Here is an 8,607-nt window from a genome sequence, read left to right on the forward strand (position 1 = left end):
GCTTCTGTCAATTATATGACATACAAACGATATCTAAATGAGAACTTATCTAAACCAGAACTTATCGTTATCGTATCTCATTCTTCGAATCGGGCCGTTGGTGGTAACTACTGGGATTTATATCTCAATTGTTCGTCGGCGTAGCGTCTTTCGTGTAGCATCGGTTTAGAAAACACGCTACGGCGTAGCGCTACGGACTGAGAATCATGAGAATCGCAAAGAGAAAAATATCATTACCAGGCATCGAAGTTTTTATCGCACGGTATGACTAATAGCGAGCTATGGAGTCGACATTAGCAATAAAATACTTAATAGATTTAAAACACTATCTATGCAGTGTAATAATTAGTAACCCAAATGTTTAGATTGGCGCTATAAAGAAATAATCTCAGTATTAGATGTTACTGCTTTTTATAATTTCTTTATTAATAGATAATAAATCCTTGAGATTTCAGTTTGTAAACAATACCATAAGGTTGTTATAATGCTCTTATGTTTTTATTCTCATAATTTTTCTTTTCTTTTGTTTGTTTTTTGTTTTTGCGCGCACAAATAGCTCTGTTTTACTATGTAGAAACTACTTAATAAGCATGATGTTAAAATATTTTTATTAAGGAAACTGTAAGTCTAGTTTTAAGAAAAGTTCCTGTGCTATATATAACTATAAAAGACTGTTTGTTTCTTAAATAAATAAATTAAATTAAAAATTCAACTCACATTCATACTCATTAATTTATTCAATTAAGTAGTGATTTTAATTTTACAAGGACAAGAATGTTTGTAAACGATCCGTTAATTTTGTTTTTAGGACATAATTATTACAAATAAGTATAATGACCATTTTTTTGTTTTAATTAATTTATATTCATATTATTATTACCTCTTTCAATATACATATTGTTTTTTTTAATGAAATTTCGTAGGTAATGTAATCAATACAAAAATGGTAATTCATATTATTTTGACTAAGGTGTAGTTTGTGAAGTTAGGGTTTGTAGAGTTAGAAGCTTGGCTCCAATGCAATGCAATGGCTTGGTGGTTATACCAATGTATAACTATTATTTTGTGTTGCTGTTGGCAACTTTATAAAATATAACGATTTCCGGCTATTTCATTGAACTGTGTCGAAAAGTCTAAATGCGGTTCTGTCGACAGTAAAAAGTACATACTAATATCGATTCGATACTAATAATGAATAACCTACCAACATAAAATGTACAGTCAAGTGTAAAAATATGGATGTACACATCTTACTCAAAAATATGTCCCATAGCATATTATTCCAGTGTAATATGTATTCCATATTTATGAGACGATTCTCTCGATAGGTACATGTTTTGTTTACCGTCCACATATACCTATGGGCAGTAGGCAGGTAACTACTTCGTCTTTTTAGCGTTACAAAGAACTTCGCAGAAGTAAGCTTGAAATTCCAAATCGGGTACTTTTTGCGGTACTATTTTGAAGTAAATTGAGTTTTCAGATTTTCCCTGTAATAAGACGATAGGTAAGTATCACTCATATATCTTACTTGCCAACTTTCTTAGTTCCAGGTCAACGGAACTACCCTATAAATTTCGATTCCCTTGAGAGAGTCGACATATACGTTTTTGCGGCATAAACGGCCGTATCTCTTTTTACGTTAACTTAGATATTTGATTTTTTCACTGCATTAAGGGACTGTAGACCTGAGTATACGGTATTAATTTCAACTCGATACCTCCACGCGTTCCTGAGATAAAGAGAATTGACTGACGAACGGACGGACGGACAACAAAGTGATCCCTTATATTCAGAGATCGGACAAATTTGCGTCATTGCTCGCAATAATGTTGACATGACTCCAAAATTAATCAAATATGTAATCATTTAATTAATTTCTTACTTGACTTAAATTTTAATTCCTAGTCAATAAATACAAAAGTTTGATAAAGTATAGATTTATTAAAGAAAATAATCAGTATTTTTTCCAAATTTTCTGCAGTCAGTCTATTTCTTTTACATCAAAAATATACTTAAGTGCTGAAAAACTCCGCTCGCACTCCACTGATGTTAATGGGCAAACTTAAGTAGTTTTATAGGAATATTATTATTCCAGTATAATTCAGAGTTTATTTTCTGTTCTTTGTTTAGTTTATCCCGATTTTGAGGTTATCGCCCACAACTTTTGTATTTATTGACTAGGAATTAAAATTTAAGTCAAGTAAGAAATTAATTAAATGATTACATATTTGATTAATTTTGGAGTCATGTCCACATTATTGCGAGCAATGACGCAAATTTGTCCGATCTCTGCTTATATTAAACGGAACCCTTATATTCCGTTTTTCCTTTTAAGGTACTGAACCCTAAAAAACGAAGTATAATTAATTGAAGTCACTTACGTAATAGCGGCTTGTTACAATCCAAAACTTGGCAAACTCCTTAAACCTCCATCTAAAACTTCATTACAATGCATGTTAACTTAAAATCAAAGTCACACTACAGAAAGAAAAGTTGAACAAGTTCGTAAAGCAGCGAAGTTGTTCAAGTACACGCGGGGCCGCGGAAGAGCCTAACGAACGCTGGGCACGGCGGGTGCGCGGTGACTGCCGCGCCGCGGTGCCGGTCCTGTCGCGGCGCGCCGGCATGTCGGGCCTGTCGGGATACAGGGTGGAAGGTTGAGGCGGGTCAGTAAACACTTGGTGCCATTGCGTTACTTTTCCAGACATGCTATGGGTGTAAATGGACACGTCCTATTATGGACGACTACTATTATGAACATTATTGGAACTTGGAACCATAACGCTACAATCAGTCAAGTTAGATTACTTGCAAGATTCAGCAACTGTAAGGAGTAAGATCAATCTACGACATAGACTGTAATACGTCTTAGGTATTACTAAAGAATTAAGGTGCAGAAGTGCAAACCACGTGCAAACATATCTTTGGTGTTGACTGAAAAGAGTTTTATTTGAATAGACATTGGCTTATAAATAATCACATAGTCTATGTGACGACTGGTTTGGCCTAGTGGGTACTGGGTAGTGACCCTGCCTCAGAAGCCGATGGTCCCGGGTTCAAATCCTGGTAAACGCATTTATTCGTGTGATGAGCATGGATATTTTGTTCCTGAGTCATGGGTGTTTTCTATGTAAATATTTATAAATATTTATGTACCTATTATTTGAAATCGACTGATGTACTAATCAGGGCTTGTGCACCCCCCCCCTTGGTGATATTTGGCGAGGTTCTAGCCTTACCCGCAACATAACCTCACGTGTATTTTTATTTTATTTTTTCATTCGACCTAATTTTAAGATAAAGTCTTGTATAGAGTAAATCTTGGTTATACTCGCTATTTTGAAGTGGTACACTAAGGTACAATTGTTTTTATTACGCCAGGAACTTGGTATTTGGAATTAAAAATGTTTTTTCTTAGGATTTCTTTGAACTGGCGCCTAGCCTTTTTTAAGTCATGATTTTCTGAGTTATTTGAACTTTAACAGATTAAACATTAAAGGTACTAAATCCTGGCTTAATAAAAATATTTGTACCTTAGCGTTTTTTCTTAAAAATGAGATCGATAACTTAAAAAGTTATAACGCCTGCAAAAGTGTAATAGCAAGCAAAATATAAGTAAAAGTTGGAAACCACAAATAAAATGGCTCATATGAAGGTACAAAAATTTGGCTTTTATAGAATTTACCAATAACCACGGGAATATAGCGTAATAAAGTACACCCGCCATTCTGACTGTCAGGATGGCGGGTGTAGTTTTTTGGTGATAACTTTAAGTACCGTGAAGTAAAATTTTTTTTAAGGGGGTACTTTTTAATAGTACAAATTAGGTACAAAAATATGGTATGGTTTTCATTTAATTTTATTTAGGTACACCCGCCATTCTGACTCTCACTAAAATAACACTTGCACTATCGAAGCTGTCAAAATCGCTGCCAACTTATGTTGGTCCGACTTCTAGTTTATTTTGCTCAGCACTAAAGCTGTATGGGGATTCCCTACGTGTTTCTCTTGCCCGGTGATTCGCTAACCCCATCTAACCTTAATTTGTAAAACGTTGCCAAGACGAAACCATGAGGCTCGCACTGTCAAAAAGTTATCAGATCTCTTGTAGAGCTAAGCTTCTAACTCTACAAGCCCTAACATCACAAACAACACCTTGGTCAAAATATGTGGCTGAAAAGCGTCTCTGCTTTATTCAGTAATTGAGCTACGGTATATGTGATAGCAAAGGTTTCCAAAGGGCCTTTAACCTTTAACCCGGGCGCAAGCGAGCTACTGTAAACCTTGCTTGACAGTGTGAAGGTTACTTTGACAGCATCCGCCATGACACCTGTAGTGGGCACGACTAGTTCCGACGACTTTAGGTGTTCTTGGCGTTTGAAAGGTTAAAAAGGCCTATTTACATGGAATGCATCTCGTATGATATTTTTAATTGAAAATTTATTTATTTTTAATTTCAATTTACATATTGTAGGCTTTATAATTTGTTTATTAGTATTTATAAAATAAATAAAAATTCGCTCACGATTATACGAAATCATCAAAGATGTGGTGATGATTTTTTCTATTTATTGTTTCTAACTTTTAAGTGAAAAATGAATACCATGTAAATTATCCTTTTTCCTAATTGAATAGTTTAAGTGAAACACAGCAGTGGATTTTATGTTTTATTGGCTATGCTTAGTCATTACTTCACTTCCTTCACCTGGAGACCTGCAACAATGAAAACAAACTTATTGTACAACAAAACAAAACTTATTGCAAATAATACTCATCAAGACAATTCTAACAAACCCAAACATAAATAGGTTGTGTTGTTATTGTTATATCACCGAGTTCCTATGGCCACCTGTGTCTGAGCAGATCATCTCAATGGTACAATTGTGAGCACCTTGTCACCCAACTTACATATTGATATCCTAGTTAACTATCATATAGATTACGGAGAAAAAATGGTTGTAATTAGTACCATAGTGCACAGATATTAAAGTTGTTATTACAACCAAATTTGCCAGATAATTAGTATGACTCTAAACTAGGGTATCAATATGTATGTTAAGTTTCAACCCAATTCAATAATGGGAATCTAAATTAGACCTAATGTAGCTTGCAAGATTTAACCTGAACATTCATACTACATACATGGAAACATTGAAAGTTAAAAATTATATAAAAGCTTGTAAAAAGCTTTATAATTAGATAAAATACACAGTTGAGATGTTTCTACTTTCTTAGTCATCATTATCATAAACAAATTTGTCAATATCATACTCAAAACACATAAGCACTATATGCAATTAACCCTTTGACCGCCACCGTCGGCTATGGCCGACATCTGACGACGACTTGCCAAGGACGCCAACGACGGCTACAGCCGACAGTTTCGCCAATGCAATAGGGACTAACGCGAGACTCCGTAAAGTTCAATTTCGCTTAAATAATCGTGATAGCCAGCGTCCGGGGCACGGCATGTTCCTTTGTCGTCTGGCGTTCAAAAGGTTAAATTCACCATGTAATTTATTTTAAAATACAAAAAACTTGTGCTAACATTAGGATATACCATTAGGATTACCCTCTACCACTTCCATGATTTTCAAAGTTTCCATACTACTATAAACTTGGTATTTGGAATTGTCAGTGGAAAAAAAACCACACTGTGACATTGACTTTGTTCTTGTACTAAGCCTTAATTCCTTCCTTCACATTCATTGTATTGACCATAAAGTAATAGTTATTTCAGTGGGGCTCATACCTGGGGGCAGGCTCTGCTTTAGCTTCTCGGCCTTCTCCTTGTCGGTGATGACCAGGGTGTAAAGGAAGCGTGAGCAGCGCACCTTGAACTTCACATTCTCAGGGTTCTTCTTTATCTTCACAGCTGCAAAAATTATTACATTTGAAAAAATAGGTTCCTCTCATAAAACCAACAATTATGCTATAACATACAGAACATATCCAGAATACATATTTTAACCATCTTCAAGGCAAAATATTTATTAGTCTCCTTGTTGGCAACATTGTAGTAGGTTGATGAATTCACAAATTGGGTGAAACTTGTCTTGTTTGTCTTAGGGTTGCACCAACATTGTTTACATAGATAGCTGGGTCCACACAGAGCGAGCATACGCGCGAGGCAATTTCCTCACGCACAATACGGCCAGTGTAGACATGCCTCGGCCGCGGCAGCGCGCGCGTTTACCTCGCCCGAGCGCGTCGCCTCGGACTCTGCGTGGACCCGGCTGATCACTACTTTCACAACTTTTACGTAAAATCTCCCAATTTAAATGACACTGCGTACTTATCGAACGTTTTTAAGATTTCATTTTTACGTTACTTAGAAAAATTACAACTTGAGTCTACTTACATTTAGCGTCTTTCCTTCTCGCCTTCAGGAGGAAATCCTTAATGTCCTTGATTTCGCGCGGCTGCAACATACAACACAACATCAAGCTTCATTGGGTCGGGTCGGGCCGCGATCGAGGAATAACAACAAGAGAGGTTAAGTTGAAACCAAAAAATAAATCACTATGTGAGAAAATATACCTGTTTAAATATGCTTAATCATTATGTGGGCCTCGACCACGTATTTGGTTAATATTAAAGTCAAAAACAAGAGATATTTACCATGTTGAAGATGTTCCAAAGTATGACAAGTAACTGCAAAAAAACACAAGTTTTATCAACAAAATATTATTTCACAATCATTAACAGGGACACACTGCGTCTATTGCAGTCGAATTTTATCAAAAATCACCCCAATATTCAAAGATTTATACCGATTTTCTAAATTGTATACACAAATCGCACTTCACTCACCTGTCAAACTTTCTGAAAGAAGTTGACACTGACAGCGATGCCATGACGTTTTGAAGTATCTATAATCTATGGTTAACATGTCATTCAGAATTAAATGTGCATAAAATTCTTTACTCGTGCACTCGGTGCATTTAGCTTGAGAATGTCATTGACTTACCATATTAAAGAATAGACCAAGCATAGACTGTCCTGTGGGGCTAAGATGGCGCTTTATCATTTGTCACCATGCCTGATAAAAATGCGACCATGATACCGCTGCTGTATATTATACTAGAACTTTGGCATAGACTGCGCTCTCACCACAAAAACCGTGTACTGGACGAGATAGCTCGAGGAGACCCCTTTCTTTCTTTAGGGTGACTGTCAAGCTCCTGGTGAGTATTATATTCTTTGCTGTCACATGTGAGCATGTTGAATAAATAAATGCCGCGGCAGGATAAGGGAACATCTTGTGTCTTAGTAGCTTTTCGGCCTGGTTATTTTTTCTGATGATGTACTAGGTCATTAGTAAGTGTTATCCCTCTAAATAAACATTTTCATGTAAAATGTAGCCAAGACGAAACCATGAGGCTCGCACTCTCAAAAAGTTCACGAAGATCTTATGCAGGGCCAAGCTTCTAACTCTACAAAGTTCCTTAAGTGCCAATTACATCCACACTTTGTCAGGCCTAATATTAGACCCGATTTTGGGCCCGAGACAGAATATTTTTCCGTTTCACCAAATATCAGCACATTGTTTACAATATTTGAAATGCAAATATGCAAAAATATAAAACATTGAACATTTTTGGCAATAGGGTTGTTTCAATTTACAAATTTTAGCGTAGAATTGTATCCCAATAAATTCTTATGGATTATAAAAACATGTTAAACTATCTTTAGTGGACCTCTAATGAGCATATTTTTGTAAATATTGAATTTAAAATATCTTTTAACACACGTCACGTGACCCAAGTCGAAACGACATTGAAGATTCTGATGACGTCACAACTCTCGGTTTGACAGTTCGATCAACCAAGGCTCCGTTGTCATGTTCTCAGTCCAAAATTTTATACTCAAGCCGTAGCCATTTTGGTGGTGGACAAGCTGTATATGTGTGCGTATAGGTAAATGTGTGTGACCAGACCTTGATGTTACGTGTGAATGTATATAGTTATGTGTCAAACCGTAAACTGTGACGTCACACAATTTCCAAAGAGCGTTTTGGACGCGAAAGCATCTAACAAAAGATATTTTGTTGATTTAACATATTTAAAGCCGTTTTAGGGTAAAAGTTGAATTTTAGGACAACGTTTGGTTAATATAGAAGGTATTACAAGCGTTTCAAAAACCCTATTAGAGACAGTAATAAAAAAAAATAAAAAAAATAAAAAATAAAAAATCATTTATTTCAGACCTTGGTCGTCCATACAGTGTTAGTACGACTTACTCTAAAAATTATATTAAATTATTATTGAAATAAATTAAACGAATAATTTTTACATTTCAAATATTATTAACGATGTGCTGATACCCTGTGAAACGGAATACGATTATCGGGCCCGAAATCGAAACCGGGATTATTAGAGTGTCCGAATTAAATTCCATGCTGTACACTGTGACATGTTACAACAGTAACTACCATTTTATGGATATCAACCAAATGTACAAAAGAAACTTTTATAATGTCACATTGTATGATCAATATTTGTATGTACCGAGAAACTGTAAAGTTACAACAGCCAAATTGCTTGCTTACAACATTGAACCTGGGCTTTTTGACTCTGCAGCCAGTGGCAACAGCGCCAGCGG

The sequence above is a fragment of the Cydia pomonella genome, chromosome 10 (assembly GCF_033807575.1).
Source record: "Cydia pomonella isolate Wapato2018A chromosome 10, ilCydPomo1, whole genome shotgun sequence".
NCBI classification, from domain to species: Eukaryota; Metazoa; Arthropoda; class Insecta; order Lepidoptera; family Tortricidae; genus Cydia; species Cydia pomonella.